At 46.9% G+C, this 15,498-nt stretch overlaps 1 protein-coding gene across 1 annotated transcript in view; it reads right to left on the bottom strand.

Moving 5' to 3' along the window:
- IL1RAP (interleukin 1 receptor accessory protein) overlaps window positions 1-9,369 on the bottom strand; it is a 61,321-nt gene extending 51,952 nt beyond the window's left edge. Inside the window, exon 1 of the mRNA XM_065410988.1 lies at window positions 9,346-9,369. The gene's annotated coding sequence lies outside the window, so the exon portion shown is untranslated. The remainder of the gene's footprint in view (window positions 1-9,345) is intronic.
- Window positions 9,370-15,498: the final 6,129 nt, after the last annotated feature.

Genomic DNA, 15,498 nt, shown 5'->3' with positions numbered 1-15,498 from the left:
CCTCTGACTCAGAGCTTCAGGAAGGGGGAGAGGTTCTCACTGGGGGACAGGGAAAGATGAATATGGCTGGGCTGAGCTCCTACCCTCCCCAGAACAGGCCTCGGGCTCCCCACTCACACTGAGCCACGATCTCGAAGGGCTGCCCATTGGCGCTGTTCTCCCCACACCCACACCTTGGCTACCCCTCCCAGCCACCCGGACTAGCTGCCCACACCCTGGCCTCTCTCACTAAGGCGGTGCGCACCCCCGCCCGGCATGCTCTGCGGCTTCTCAGACACAGCGCAGAGGACTCCAGCAGTGACGTTGCGGCTGGCGGGGTGGGCGAGGAGGCAGGCTGCACGCCTCTCTGAAGACACCCGCCCGGAATCGGGTGGGGGGCGCAGCGAGTCTGCTTTGCCAGCCCACCCCCAACAATGCAGGTGGGTGGGCAGGAAAGGGCTAGGTGGGCATTTTCTGGGAACCAGCAGGGGAGAAAGGTCCCGGGCTCAGCGCAGCCCATCATTCTGGCAGGAGGACGTTATTGGTCTGAAGGCGTCTGAGTGTCAGACAGACCCCCAAGGTATTCCCCACACCCCTGTTCTGCCCCACCTGCCGGCGCCTGCCTCTAGCTGAACTTTAACAAGCAAGGGTGGCTAAAGTCAAGTGTTTCGAGAGCCAAGAGACAGTCCTTGTGCAAGAGCGTGTACTTATTCAGCGTGCACCAACCTCCACATCTTTGCCAGCCTGACCGAATTATGCAACAGTGTAGAGATTTTCCTGCCTTATCGCAATCATTTGTAAATAAGGGCGGGATCATTCGGAAGAAAATAAATCATTTATCTGTATTTACAATTTGCTTGCAAAGCCCTAGACTTAGGGGTAAAGGATTGCTACGCAGCTCAGGGCTTTTTATCCGCAATCACTGACAAATCTAAGTGGGCTGAGGCGGGATTCTTTCTGTTTGGTTGGGGTTTTGTTTGGTTTTGCACTGTGCCTACCTTTGGCAGTGTGGTACTAATCAGAGCAAGGGACTAGGAGCTAGGGTTCTGCTCCCAGCTCTGCACATGATTTGCTTTGCCCTTGACTATGTCCCTTAGGAAAAGTTTTCTAAAGTGACCCTTAACTTAGGGTTCCTCCAGTTTTGGTTGACCAATGTGAGACATCTAAGCCCTGACTTTCAGAGGTACAGACAGGGCCGGCTCCAGGCACCAGCCGACCAAGCACATGCTTGGGGCAGCACCTTGTAAGGGGCGGCCAACCTTGGGGTGGCGGGGGGCGCTCGGGGTTTTTTTGTTTGTTTTGTTTCGGCGGGGCAGCTGGGGGGGAGGGGTTTGTTGTTTTTGGTTCAGCCGGGCGGCGCTTAAGGTTTTTGTTTGTTTTTGTTTCGGCGGCGCAGCACTCGAGGGGGATGGTGTTTTGGTGGGGCGGGGCAATATGTCACTTGGGGGGGTGTTTCAGCGGGGCGGGGCGGCGCTCAGGGGGGTGTTTCGGCGGGGCAGGGCGGCGCGGCGCTCGGGGGGGTGTTTCAGCGGCGCTCGGGGGGGTGTTTCGGCAGGGCGGCACGGCGCTCAGGGGGGTGTTTCGGCAGGGTGGTGCAGGGAGGCGCTCGGGGGGGGTGTTTCGGCAGGGCGGCGCAGGGCGGCACTCGGGGGGGGGGGTGTTTCAGCAGGGCGGCGCGGCGTTTCGGCAGGGTGGCACAGGGCGGTGCTCAGGGTGGTGTTTCAGCGGGGGGGGTGTTTCGACGGCGCAGTGCTCGGGGGGGGTGTTTCGGTGGCGCGGCGCTCGGGGGGGAGTTGTTACGGAGGGGCAGCGCTCTTTTTTTTCGCTTGGGGAGGCAAAAAACGTAGAGCCGGCCCTGGGTACAGAGCACCCACGGTAGTCAGCCCTTCTGACAATCAGGACCTTGGTGACTCAAACTGGGTAATGGGCGTCAGGGGTCTACAAAACTCGGCCCCCAAAACTGAGATGCCCTAAATTAGCGGAAGCTCATGAGAATTTGGGCCATAAGCTTTCCATGCTACATTTTCCCCACCTACCTAAGGAGTACAATACCTTCCTACCTCACAGGGGAAGTGTGAATCTTAATCAATGTTTTTAATGTGCTTAGAGATGTGAGGCTATCAAATACCATGCAGGTGCAAAATATTCAATTAATTCCCTTAGTTCTGTAGGCCGTGGTGGGGTCATGGATGAATGCACCGGTTACCCGCCACTGAAAACACGGGTTTAAATCCTGATTAAATAACAACAATTATTTAGCAACTCTCCTTAGAACAAACTGTCTCTGGCTGGTTTGCTGGGCACATGGGAAGCCCCAGCCGATGGGCGCAATAGAAACGCAATTTATTGCTCTGAAAAAATAGACGTCTTTCAGTAAAACCTTTGCCGGAATAAGGGCTCGTTCCTGTTCTCAGTAGCTAAACAACGACTGACTTCAGCCTGAGCAAGATTGAGCTGCTAGGTTTTATTCAAAAGGATGTTGAGCATATGCCCAAATGCATTTTGTAAATCTAACTACATTCCTCTTGGTTTCTTAAATGATTAAAAAAGCCAGATTAAATATCACCATGAGAATCTTAAATCAAGCAACAGAACATTTGGCCTCGTTCCAAGTCACAATGTAACACCTTAAACCACTAGTGTTAACCTAACAGATAGAAATGATTTCTACCCGTTCAAAAATCTGATTCCCCTATGGTGGAATTAACAGCAATTAGGTCATTATTTAGACCTAGGACCAAAGGTAAAACAATCAAGAAGAAAGAAAGAACTACAAGTGTAAACAAAAAGAAAAAGGCAAAACAAATGTAAAATCTCTCTGAGGAAAAATGTAGCGTGCTTCTTAATAACCCTGATATAAATATATAGCTAGATAAGGTTATGTGCATCATGCTGACCAATACTGTCTCATTGTTTCCTGGTACTCTCGCCTCAGTCTATATCCATCTGTTGTCTCTTGTCTTAGACAGTAAACTGTTTGGGGCAAGTAGTGTCTTTTTGTTCTGGGTTTGTATAGCACCTAGCACAATGGGCCATGTCTAGGGCCCCTGGGCACTACGGTAAAACAAATAAATAATAATAATAATATTAGGGCTGCTGATTAGTTGCAGTTAACTCACGCGATTAACTCAAACAAATTAATCGCAATTAATCGCACTGTTAAACAACAGAATACTAATTGAAATTTATTAAATATTTTTGGATGTTTTTCTACATTTTCAAATATATTGATTTCTATTACACCACAGAATACAAAGTGTACAGTGCTCACTTTATATTATTATTTTTAGTACAAATATTTGCACGGTAAAAATAATAAACAAAAGAAATAGTATTTTTCAGTTCACCTCATACAAGTACTGTAGTGCAATCGCTTTATTGTGAAAGTGTACCTTACTAATGTAGATTTTTTTTGTTACATAACAGCACTCAAAAACAAAACAATGTAAATCTTTAGCGCCTACAAGTCCACTCAGTCCTACTGCTTGTTCAGCCAATCGCTAAGACAAACAAGTTTGTTTACATTTACAGGAGATAATGCTGCCCACTTCTTATTTACAATGTCACCTGAAAGTGAGAACAGGTGTTCGCATGGCAACTTTTGTAGCCGGCGTTGCAAGGTATTTACGTGCCAGATATACTAAACATTTGTATGCCCCTTCATGCTTCGGCCACCATTCCAGAGGAAATGCTTCCATGCTAATGATGCTTGTTAAAAAAATAGTGCGTTAATTAAATTTGTGACTGAACTCCTTGGGAGAGAATTGTATGTGTCCTGTTCTGTTTTACCCACATTCTGCCAGCCTCGGATGATGACCCAGCAAACGTTTTTTTTAAGAACACTTTCACAGCAGATTTGACAAAACGCAAAGAAGGTCTCAATGTGAGATTTCTAAGGATCGCTACAGCACTCAACCCCAGGTTTAAGAATCTGAAGTGCCGTCCAAAATCGGAGAGGGACGAGGTGTGGCGCATGCTTTCAGAAGTCTTAAAAGAGCAACACTCTGAAGCAGAAACTACAGAACCCGAATGACCAAAAAAGAAAATCAACCTTCTTCTGGTGGCATCTGACTCAGATGATGAAAATGAACATACGTTGGTCTGCTTTGGATTGTATCGAGCAAAACCCATCATCAGCATGGACGCATGTCCTCTGGAATGGTGGTTGAAGCATGAAGGGACATATGAATATTTAGCGCATCTGGCACGTAAATATCTTGTGACGCTGGCTACAACAGTGTCATGCAAATGCCTGTTCTCACTTTCAGGTGACATTGTAAACAAGAAGCGGGCAGCATTATCTCCTGCAAATTGTAACCAAACTTGTCTGAGCGATTGGCTGAAGTAGGACTGAGTGGACTTGTAGGCTCTAAAGTTTTACATTGTTTTATTTTTTGAATGCAGTTTTTTGTGTGCATAATTCTACATTTGTACGTTCAACTTTCATGATAAAGAGATTGCCCTACAGTACTTGTATTAGATAAATTGACAAATACTATTTATTTTGTTTTTTACTGGGAAAATATTTGTAATAAACAATAAATATAAAGTGAGCACCGTACACTTTGTATTCTGTGTTGTAATTGAAATCAATACATTTGAAAAAATAGAAAACATCCAAAAATATTTAAATAAATGGTATTCTGTTATTGTTTAAGAGTGCGATTAATCACATGATTAATCACGATTAATTTTTTTAATTGCTTGACAGCCCTAATAATAATAATTAATAATAATGTGACATTCAGTTAGCTCTAAGCATGAAGGCCAGTGTCGTGCCGTCACTCATGCACATGAGTAAATTATAAACAAGAATGGTCCCATTGAACTATTCACATGCATAAAGTTACTCACGTGCATAAATGCCGGCAGAATCGAGGACTACGACAAAAATTGTCTGTCTTGCTTTTTGATTTGTCTAATACAAGGAATCTAGCAAGTTTAAGAAAACACTGTGCATCTAAATTAAAGAGACGGTAACAGATTAAACATTTCTTTTTTAACAAACTGTCCTTGCAGTCCTGACCACACCTTAGATTACTACAACTGAAGACTCTTCGAAAAGCCAATTTGCTTTTTCATTATTTTTCCTGTACTTCTGCCTTTCTCGGTCACACAACAAAACCTGACACTTCGATTTCGTGTCTCTCCAGTTTCAAGTTTTGTCCCTCCTGGGAATGCTGCAATGTTATGGGCTTTTTTCAGAGAAACATTAAATTAGCCTTATGTTTTGGGGAAAAAAATCCTAAATTCAGGCCCAAATTAAGAGGATATTTGGTGTCAATCGAGCAGAAACCTAATTTCATGACGCTACTTTCAGCTGATGGCAGCTTGTAGAGAAGTTAGGGTGACCAGATGTCCCGATTTTATAGGGACAGTCCCGATTTTGGGGTCTTTTTCTTATATAGGTTCCTATTAGCCCTCCCACCCGTCCCGATTTTTCACATTTGCTGTCTGGTCACCCTAAGAGAAGTGGGCTGGGGTTACAGGCCAGGCAGCTCCACAGTTGGAAAAGGATTCGCGTGAGCTCTGCCTCCAAGTAATTTCCAGATTCCCAGGTGGCCTGGAACTGGCAGGGACAGAGAAGTCAGTTTACGCGTGGCAAACATGACAACTCTCTATTCTTTCCTTCTGCCACTGCATGTGGTCTACCTTGCTGAGACAGCACTGCTGGAAGGAACACCGGCTGTGAGCCACAGGGTGCTACCAACTCAGCTAAATAAGCAGGACTGTCCAAGGATGCAGTTCTCCGCTCTGCTTTCAGTGTCGGTGAAAACCACCAGCTGTGCTGGGGGAAAGACACCCCAAGGAGGTCTTGAACTCAGAGCTTCAACACTGCAAGTGTTTCAGCTCACTGTTAACATGGAGCCATTTGTATTTTTAGGCAAATATATTTTTATTTTCTAAAGCACTTCACTTCACCTTGACTGTAAGAGTCAAGGAAAGACCAGCCCAGCATGGCTGAAGCAGTTGGCTGGCATATTTTACACACATCCACACACAGGTTGCAGCTTCTCTAACTACCAGCCCTGAAAACTCAGCTTGGGCTCTACGAGACAAGCTGGGTTCTTTCCTTCTCACACGTCATCAGCTGTAATAAGCGTTCTGCAGGGCAAATTCTGCCTGTGCCACCCCAGAATCCTGTTAAAAGGAGAGAGGGTTTGACAGCCGGCAGCGTCCTCTGCTTGTCAAGGACTGAAATAAAATTCAAGGGGATGATAAGAGATGGGAGGGAATAGGAGGCAGCGCTGGGGCCTCCGATGGACTTCAGCAGAAGCTGACTGCATGGCTCCTAGTTGGAGGCCCACAGCACCTCGCAAGATCAGCCCTGCGGAGTGCAGTTCAGACAAAATCTCTCTCTCTTCTCCACCTTCTAGGGTGTGCGCTTCAGAAAGGGACAATCCCCGGCCTGCTGAGCCTCCCCTGGTCCTACAGCTCACCTGGGCACTCCTTGGCCTCAGTGTCTCTCCCAGCCCCCTAGGTTCCTCTTTATCCCCAGGCCCCCGCTAGGCCTCTAAGTGGCCTATCACCTCCTTGCCTCCCCTCTTCTCCCTTAGGCAAGCTCCCAGAGTCCCCTCACTTCTATGCTCTCCATTCACCCTCATGCATCCAGTCCTACCTACCTCCTCACCTCATGCACCTTCCAGCCTGGAGCCCTCTCACCCTTATGCACCCCAGCTACCCGTCACTGCCCGCTCCTCCAATTCAAACCTTTACCCCGATGTTCCCCAAACCCCTCTCATCCCTAGGCTGCCCCTCAGTTTGTCCTAGTCACCAAGGTCTATCCTTCCCCCCCCCCCCCCCCACGCTCCCCCAGCCCCTTGTTTCTGCCTCAACACCATGTTCTCCACATCCCACCCAGCCTCCTACGTACGATTCTCACTCCTCCCCATCTCTGCCTACTGCTCCCCAATGCCCCGTGCCCAGCCCCTCTCCCATGTTATGCCAGAGCAAAATCACTTACCCAAGTGGGGCATAGAAAACAGACAAATCCGGTAGATAAGTCCATATCAGAGGGGAACTCTGTGGGTATTTCCACATGAGCAGCCTATAGAACACTCAGCCAGCTGTATCTTTCACTGCTCACCAGAGCTACATACACTGTGGGGAACAGGAAAGCAGGGTGCCTGTGACAGCACCCTACAACATAATCACGAAGCTGCTTGGACAAGGTGATGCCCTGGCTCCCAGCTCCATCCATACACATGCTAGATATGTTTTCTGCCAGGTGCATGACAATAAAATACGCAAATACTCTGGGGCTGCCAAGAGCAACCTGTTATAAATAGCTCTTTATACTGTCTATAGTACAGTTAATAAATGATATTGGACCTCAGGTTGCAAGCCTTCTCTGGGTGTAAATCTAAGTTCAGGGACTTCTGCTCAGGGACCAGCCGGGGACCACAAAGAAGGCAGCAGAGTTAAAAACAGACTGTCAGGAAAATTAACGGCTTTAATTACATCTGATCAGGTGCGTGCTGGGATCTCAGAAATAAAAGAAGCAGTTGGTGCAATGACAAAATAAATGAAAATAAAGCCAATTATTTAAAATAGGAAAGGACGTTTAAAACATTTTGCCAGCGCATCATCACTAGCTGAACCACGAAAGAGTGGCCAGCAGGAAGACCACAGAGGTGTGTATGTGTGTGTTTTGTATTACAATAGCACCTACAGGCCTCAAAATCAGGGACCCATTCTTCCAGACACTGTACAAACACATAGTGAGAGACAGTCCCTGATGGTGTTTATTAATCAACTCATGTGAAACCCACATAGGTCACAGAACTGCGGGGCTTACAAGATGTAGTCCCCAAGCTCTGCCTTTCTCCCTGCTCCAACAAAACAAGCCAGACTTCATCATTTTCTCTGTAAATACTGCTATAGAATGCTTTGTATTTGCAAGCAGCTGACCTCCACAAGCACACATGGCGAAAAGGGTCCGGCTGCTGCCAGCGTCTAATCAGGTTCAGATTGTTTTCTGTATTGCCAAACAGGAGGGAACGCTGCATGTTCGGATATGTCCTTTTCATTCTATTTTCATGTTTTATCTTCAGTATGACCCACCCTCACCCCCTTCTTCTCCCCATGAACAGCAGAAGAGTGCCATTGTTGAAGGCTCTTCTGCTTGAAGTGCAGATGAAAATTAAAGTTACACCCCGTGCCACTGGACGCGTGGCAAGGAATCAACATGTCCAATTTCCCTGCACACACCTCAGTCCAAAGGAGAGAATTAAAGCAAATCGGTTTGCATTTCTGAGAATACTGGAGGTGCTGCGGAAGCAGCTGAGGTGTGAATTTGTGGCCCTTTTCGCTATGATCATTTTAATACTGGGTGCGTCCTCTATCAAATCTATCTTGCACGGTTTAGTGCATCTTTCCTTTCCACCTAATCTCTACTATTCTAAGTGACCTTGGGGATCTGAAAAGCTGGTGTATTTAAATTTATTGAGACAAAACAATTAAATTAAATTAAATTACAAAGCTCATTATTTACCTGGCTCTCCATTTCATGATAACAGTGATGACTTACAATGCCTTTCATCTAAGGATCTCAAAACACATTATAAACATAAATGAATTAAGCCTTTTAACCTTTCTGCTCCCTCCTCCTGCTCACATATTAGAGTTGGTTGAAAATTTTCAGATAAAGGGACTTTCTGTGTGTGCGAATTTGCCCGTGTTTGTGATTTACTTTGTCCCTTTTTTCACCACGTCGAATTAATTTCCCCATGTTATGGACTGGGAAACTGAGGCACGAGGCACGGGGGTTGGGCGGGGGGATTAAGTGATTTACCTAGGGCTACATCTGTGGCAGAGCTAGAACACAAAGAAAAAGAAACTGTGCAGGATTTAAAAAAAAACACGGTTAAGATTTAACAAACAACAACAAAAACCCAACCCCCACCCATTTCGTGTTTGCAAAGTTTTCTGCAGAGGGCTGAAAGTTCGCGAAATCGCGTGGGACACAGGCCTGCCATCCCTTCGCGCAGCGGAGCGACTGCCCATGGCCGGGCAGCAGCGCTCAGGGGCCGTTTACACGCCAGGGACCAGCCCAGGGCGAGAAGGAACCCAGCCCGCCTTCCCCGGGGCTCGCAGCCGGGGTGTCACGGACGGGGGCTCCCCGACACCAGCCCCGGAGAGGATCGGGAGGGGAAACGAGCCCCCCAGCTCCCCGCAATGCCCCGCTGAGCAAAGGGGAGTCGATCCGGAGCCCGGGCCCGGACCCACAGCTGCTGCTGCTGCGCTTCCACATCTGGCGCTACAGGACCCCACATCTGGCGCTGCGGGACCCCATATCTGGCGCTGCAGGACCCCACATCTGCCCCAGCGCCAGCCCGCCCCCAGCCCCCGGCCCGGCTCACTCACCTGCCCCGGGGCGCCAGGGGCCACGCAGCCAGAGGGTCCCGCACGCAGAGCAGCCCGAGTGCCGCGGCTTCTTCCCTTTTCCTTACGGCGCCTTCCCCGCCGCCCAGCGCCCCGCCCAGACTCCGCCCACCGCGGGGCTGATTGGCCCGGCCTCCCCCAGTGACGTCTTATTATGCAAACGAAGGAGGGTTTCCTTCCCCTCGGCGGGGTGGGCGGAGCTTTCCCGGCAGCAGGGACGAGCCCTCCAGCTGTGCGCGGGGAGGGAGGGGCAGGAATCTGCCCTGCCAGATGTGCCGGGAAAGGGGAGGAGGGGTGCGGGGAATGGTTCCCTTCTGGAACAGCCCGAGAAGGGAAATTCTGTCCTGTGCAAAGGGGAGAGGGGTCAGGGGGATCATTCCCTTCCAGATGTGCAGCGCCAGAGGCGTCGTTCTGCCCTTCCAGATGTGGCAGATGTGCAGCAGAAGAAGGGAGATTCTGTCCTTACAGATGGGCCAGCGTGGGGGAGGCGAGGGGATTCTTTCTTTCCCGATGTTCCAAAAAATAATAAAAGAGGGAGACTTTTTCCTCTTCCAGATGCTCCAGCTGTTCCGTAGCAGGGAGGGGATTCTGCCCCTCCCGATGGTCTTGCCTTCACACAGCTGGAGAATGGGAAGAACACTGCTGAGGCATCAAGGATGGGGGGGGCGAAAGGGGGGGACTGCTGTGTTCTCTGGCCCTTCATCCCTAGCCCCCTGCCTGTCTCATACACACCCCTTCAACCATCTGGAGTGACAGAGCTGGAGAAGTCGGGCTGGAACTATGTGTAAGTATCTTGTTGAAAACACCCTGCAAAAAATCCGTCCCCACAATTCTTTTAAACTGCCTTCAAATGAATGCAAATAAGGAAGGCTTCACAGATCTGCCAGGCATCTCAAGCTGGTTCCCCTGGCCCGGGTGGGTTGAGGGACAGACGTGCCTGCTGGAGGCTGTAGAGCCGTGCTAGGGGGACTCAGTCTCTCACTGCAGCAACAGAGCCGGAGGGGGTAGGGAAGCCAGGATCGTGGTGACTTCTCCCAGAGCTGACGCTTGAAGAAAAGGTCAGGATTATAATAAAGACCTAGGCAAGTTAGTTACTTGCTTTTGCCATTTCATGGATTCCAAGGCCAGGAGGGCCCATTGTGATCATCTAGTCTGACCTCCTGTAGAACACAGACCAGAGAACTTCCCCAACATAATTCCTCCAGAGTGCATGTTGTCCTCTGCAGCCCTGCCAGCAGCAGATGAACAGAAATATTGACATGTGGGCAGTGGAGGTCACTGCTTCATCCACCACTGTGCCACCCGTCCCATAAAAACAGAGCCATCCCTAACCACCCCATCTCATCCTCAGCTTCACTCACAGCAGCCCATGGATTAATAAATGGCAAGTATGCAAATACCTGAGCAATATGAGCACACCTGGCCTTTTACACATGGTTCACGGGCACACTCAGAAGTCATGCACCCTTTTATAATTACTAGATTTTTGCCGACTCCCATTGCAAACTGCTGGGCCCATGTAACTAAACACAAGGGGAACACTAATTCCCAAAAGTTGGGGAAATCTTGCAGTATTGCCCCAATGGGGGTTGAGGGGTGTCATGCCTTCAGGCGGTGTGCTCACATTCCTTACATTAGGGTGGATGCATCCCCCTAGGAGAAAAGGAGAAGTGGGGGTTAGCTTCTGGGATGAATTCACCCACCATGCTCTGTGAGAGGCTTCTTTTTGCAGCAAAGAAGTATCACATGCACACTGCAGACTACAGTAGTCCCAATAGCCCTGCTGGGGTAGATGGCCTCTTTGTTGAAACTCTGTGATTCAGAGATCTCCATCGCAGGTCTCTCAACTGTGGGTGGAAGCAGTTCTTCAAAGGGAACATGCCGCAGACAGACATAAAGGACAGGCTTTCTTCCTACTCCTGAATTGAGAGGACCCTCTGGTTTGAGGGCCCTGTGTAGAAGATGATGGGTTTGCACATGACATCAGGACCAGGGCGCCCTCTACTGTCTGAATTTATTTTCCTAACTGTAACTGTTGCAGTGAACCAAGTATCAGAGGGGTAGCCCTGTATCAACAAAAACAAGGAGGAGTCCAGTGGCACTTTAAAGATTTATTTATATAAGCTTATGCCCAAATAAATCTGTTAGTCTTTAAGGGGCCACTGGACTCCTCATTGTTTTTGTTGCAGTGAAGTGACCCTACAGTAGAAAGCGGGTCTAAAATCCAAGCCAGGAAAAACTCCGGGCTTCCACTTGACAGGCATTCATGTGAACAGTTTCTTTGGGATCTGATTCATGCACATATAAAAAATGTATATAAATAACATACATAGTTTGAGGTTATCCCTCTCTCTCCTCCATTGTCTCTGTGTCATCTGTCCTGAGGTCATGGGGGGAAATGGAACTAAAAAGCCAAGGTCCAATTATCACCCTGAACACTTTGTTTTTATGTTGTATCCCACTCGTCTTCCCATTGTCTGCTTCGATTGCAAGGTTCTCGAGGCAGGGACTGTCTTTTACTTTGGTTTGTACAGGGCCTAGTCATTCATCTGCGGTAATAATAACATTTGCGTGCTCTCTCTCTCTCGCTCTCTCTCTCTCTCTCTCTCTCACACACACACACACACACACACACACACCCCTGAGGTTCAAACAACTCCGAAATCTTACAGCTAGAACTCCATCAAAACTACTTGGGCCTTAGCAGCAACATGAAGAATTTCCCCCTGATCTTGATGCAATTCAACATCAGGCTCACTTGAAAGACTCATGAACATTAGCAAAGCTTTCCGGGAATATGATCCAAAGTTAAAGCCGGTTCGGACTGAAATCCAAAACCCGGCCAGTCTGTTGTGGTTTCACAGCAAACATTTCATATAGCTGCTGTCTATAGATTAAAAATGCTAACAACTAATGACATGGGGCTAATATTGCTCACCTAGACTCATGGATGTTGTGAGGATTAATTAATATTGCCGTTCTTCTTCACCCCCTGCCCTATGCTGTTGGGTAGTGTTGCGCTATTTGGAGTGGGGTTACACTCCAAAGGTGACTGCACTTCAGTATGAAGAGCAGTTCATTGCATACGTAGTTTGAAATGATTGGGAAGAAAGGAACCGTATAAAAGATGTTAATTACTATTAATTATTATTATTATTATTATTATTCACTCAGGCTGAAGTGCAGCAGCTGTTTAGCAGCAAACAGCAAGAACACTGTGCAACAGTGAGGAATGATGGGGTTAAGAATATCATAGCCAAATGAAACCACAGAGGGAATTTAAATAGGCAGAAAAAAGGCACTGGAATTAATCCAAGACACTGTGGTTAGTACTGCAACTGTTGGGAGAAGTTCCATGAATCTTTAAGGATCCAGACCTTGGTTTTGTGGTTCCTGTCCTGTTCTGTGGCTATCCTTTAAGATTCCTGCACATGGTTTTCCCATTCTTTTTGTATCCAATCATTCTGACACAGTGAGTCCAAGGCTGTTTTATAATCCTCAGAAGACATGTTCTTGCTTGTTACTGTCTTCGTACCCACCTAATCCATTATTCCTCCCTCCTGATCCAGGAAGCAAATGCTAGATATATGAAATTATAGTCTATGGAATTATAAATGAAGGTGTTGGATACATTATTGCCCAAGGTGTTGTAACTAGGGGCAGGCAGATGAGGCCATGTTCCAGTTAGGGTCAGTCTGAGGCTGGGGCTCAGATTATCGGAAGACTCAGGGCTCAGATTCATGTTACAATGTGCCATAGCGTTGTTAGATTTTCCCCTGCCCCAAAGTCAGCTGATTTTGGACAACTTCTGCCATCATGGGCCACATTCAAACCAGATCTGGAATCAGGCCACTTCTGGGTTTAACTCTGACTCCAACTCGAGACATAACATGAGACCCTAGAAAATTGAGAGTGAGAAGGATCAGATCTGTGGTTCCATTTGGGTCCATATTTGTCCTCAAGGAGCAAGAGGAGAGTTGCTGTAAATCTCCATGGTCTAAGTAGTCATTGGCTCTCCGCTTCCTGTCCAGTTGTGAATGGTAGGTTTGATTATGTGGATACCTCCCAAGAAGGAATTGGACTCCACCCTCCAGGCTGCTCTGTCATATCACCTAACTGCCCACATATTATACAAATCCATTCATACCAATCTGGATCACATTCAAATTTGAGATCTAAAGGATCAAATCTTCACAGTCCACCAATAATTTTGACCACCCATACTCACATTTTCAATGAAATCCATCAATATAAGCATTTTTAATTCCATTTTTCTGCCAAAATAACACATGGAAAACTGATCCCCACTCTGTTTCCAGCCAGACCAGAAATTAAAATGTACCAGATGTTGTAAATGTTGTCTGATCTGGACTTTTCAATTAAACCCATCTTAAGAACATAAGAACGGCAATATTGGGTCAGACCCAAGGTCCATCTAGCCCAGTATCCTGTCTTCCAACAGTGGCCAATGCCAGGTGCCTCAGAGGGAATGAACAGAACAGGGAATCATCAAGTGATCCATCCCCTGTCGTCCATTCCCAGCTTCTGGTAAACAGAGGCTAGGAACACTTCAGAGCATGGTTTTCCATCCCTGCCCATCCTGGCTAATAGCCATTGGTGGACCTATCCCCCAGGACCTATCCCCCATTAGTCGTCTCTTTTCCAAGATGAAAACTACCAGTCTTCTTAATGTATCCTCATACGGAAGCCATTCCATACCCCTAATCATTTTGATGCCATTTTCTGAACCTTTTCCAATTCCAATATATATATTTTTGAGACGGGGCAACCAGATCTGCATGCAGTATTTAAGATGTGAGCATATCATGGATTTATCTAGAGGCAATATGATATTTTCTGTCTTATTTATCGCTTTCCTAATGATTCCCAATATTCTCTTAGCTTTTTTGTCTGCCACTGCACATTGAGTGGTTGTTATCAGAGAACTATCCATAATGACACCAAGCTCTCTTTCCTGAATGGAAACAGCTAATTTAGACCCCCATCAAATTGGGATTATGTTTTCCAATGTGCATTACTTTGCATTTATCAACATTGAATTTCATCTGCCATTTTGTTGCCCAGTCACCCAGCTTTGTGAGATCCCTTTGTAACTCTTTGCAGTCTGCTTTGGACTTAACTATCTTGAGTAGTTTTGTATCATCTGCAAATTTTGCCACCTCACTGTTTACGCCTTTTTCCAGATTATTTATGAATATGTTGAACAGCACTGGTCCCAGTACAGATCCCTGGGGGACACCACTATTTACTTCTCTCCATTCTGAAAAGTGACCATTTATTCCTACCCTTTGTTTCCTGTCTTTTAACCAGTTACTGATCCATGAGAGGACCAGTCTTCCTCAGTCTTATCCTATGACAGCTTATTTTGCTTAAGAGTCTTTGGTGAGAGACTTTGTCAAAGACTTTCTGAAAATTTATATCCACTGGAGCCCTCTTGTCCACATGCTTGTTGATCCCCCTCAAAGAATTCTAGTAGATTGGTGAGGCATGATTTCCTTTTACAAAAGCCATTTGGACTCTTCCCCAACCAATCGTGTTCATCTATGTGTCTGACAATTCTGTTCTTTACTATAATTTCAACCAATTTGCCTAGTATTGAAGTTAGACTTGTCAGCCTGTAATTGCTGGGATCGCCTCTGGAGCCTTTTTAAAAAATTGGCATCACTTTAGCTATCCTTCGGTCAGCTGCGCCGATGTCGCACCAGAGTGTAGACCTGCCCAAAGTTAGAACATATAAAAGCCTCCTCCGTGATGTTGGTAGGTCTCCTACTGTGAGATTCTATTCCATAGGGTGGCAACCTGGGATTGTTGCTTGAAGGCCTCCACAAATCACCTTGCTCCGGTGTACTAGGCCACAGTTTTTAGCTACCCATTATAGGGAGGAAAAGCAGTTAGCAATGCTGACAGCCTACACCACCTAAATAGGATGGCACCATTTAAAGGACACTGACATAGCTAGTAGACACAAAACATAACATACCACTTCTTTTATCTTATTTGATTGTAAAGCTCATGCATTTCTTTGTGTATTTTTTTTTTTTTTTTTAGAATAAGTGTTTTGATACTCTTTTTTCTAAAAAACAAAACTACTGGGGGCCCAGATCTTAGAAGCAA

Source organism: Emys orbicularis, chromosome 9 (assembly GCF_028017835.1).
Source record: "Emys orbicularis isolate rEmyOrb1 chromosome 9, rEmyOrb1.hap1, whole genome shotgun sequence".
Classification (NCBI taxonomy): Eukaryota; Metazoa; Chordata; order Testudines; family Emydidae; genus Emys; species Emys orbicularis.
The sequence above is the reverse complement of the archived record's forward strand: the minus strand, read 5'-3'. Positions and strand labels throughout refer to the sequence as shown.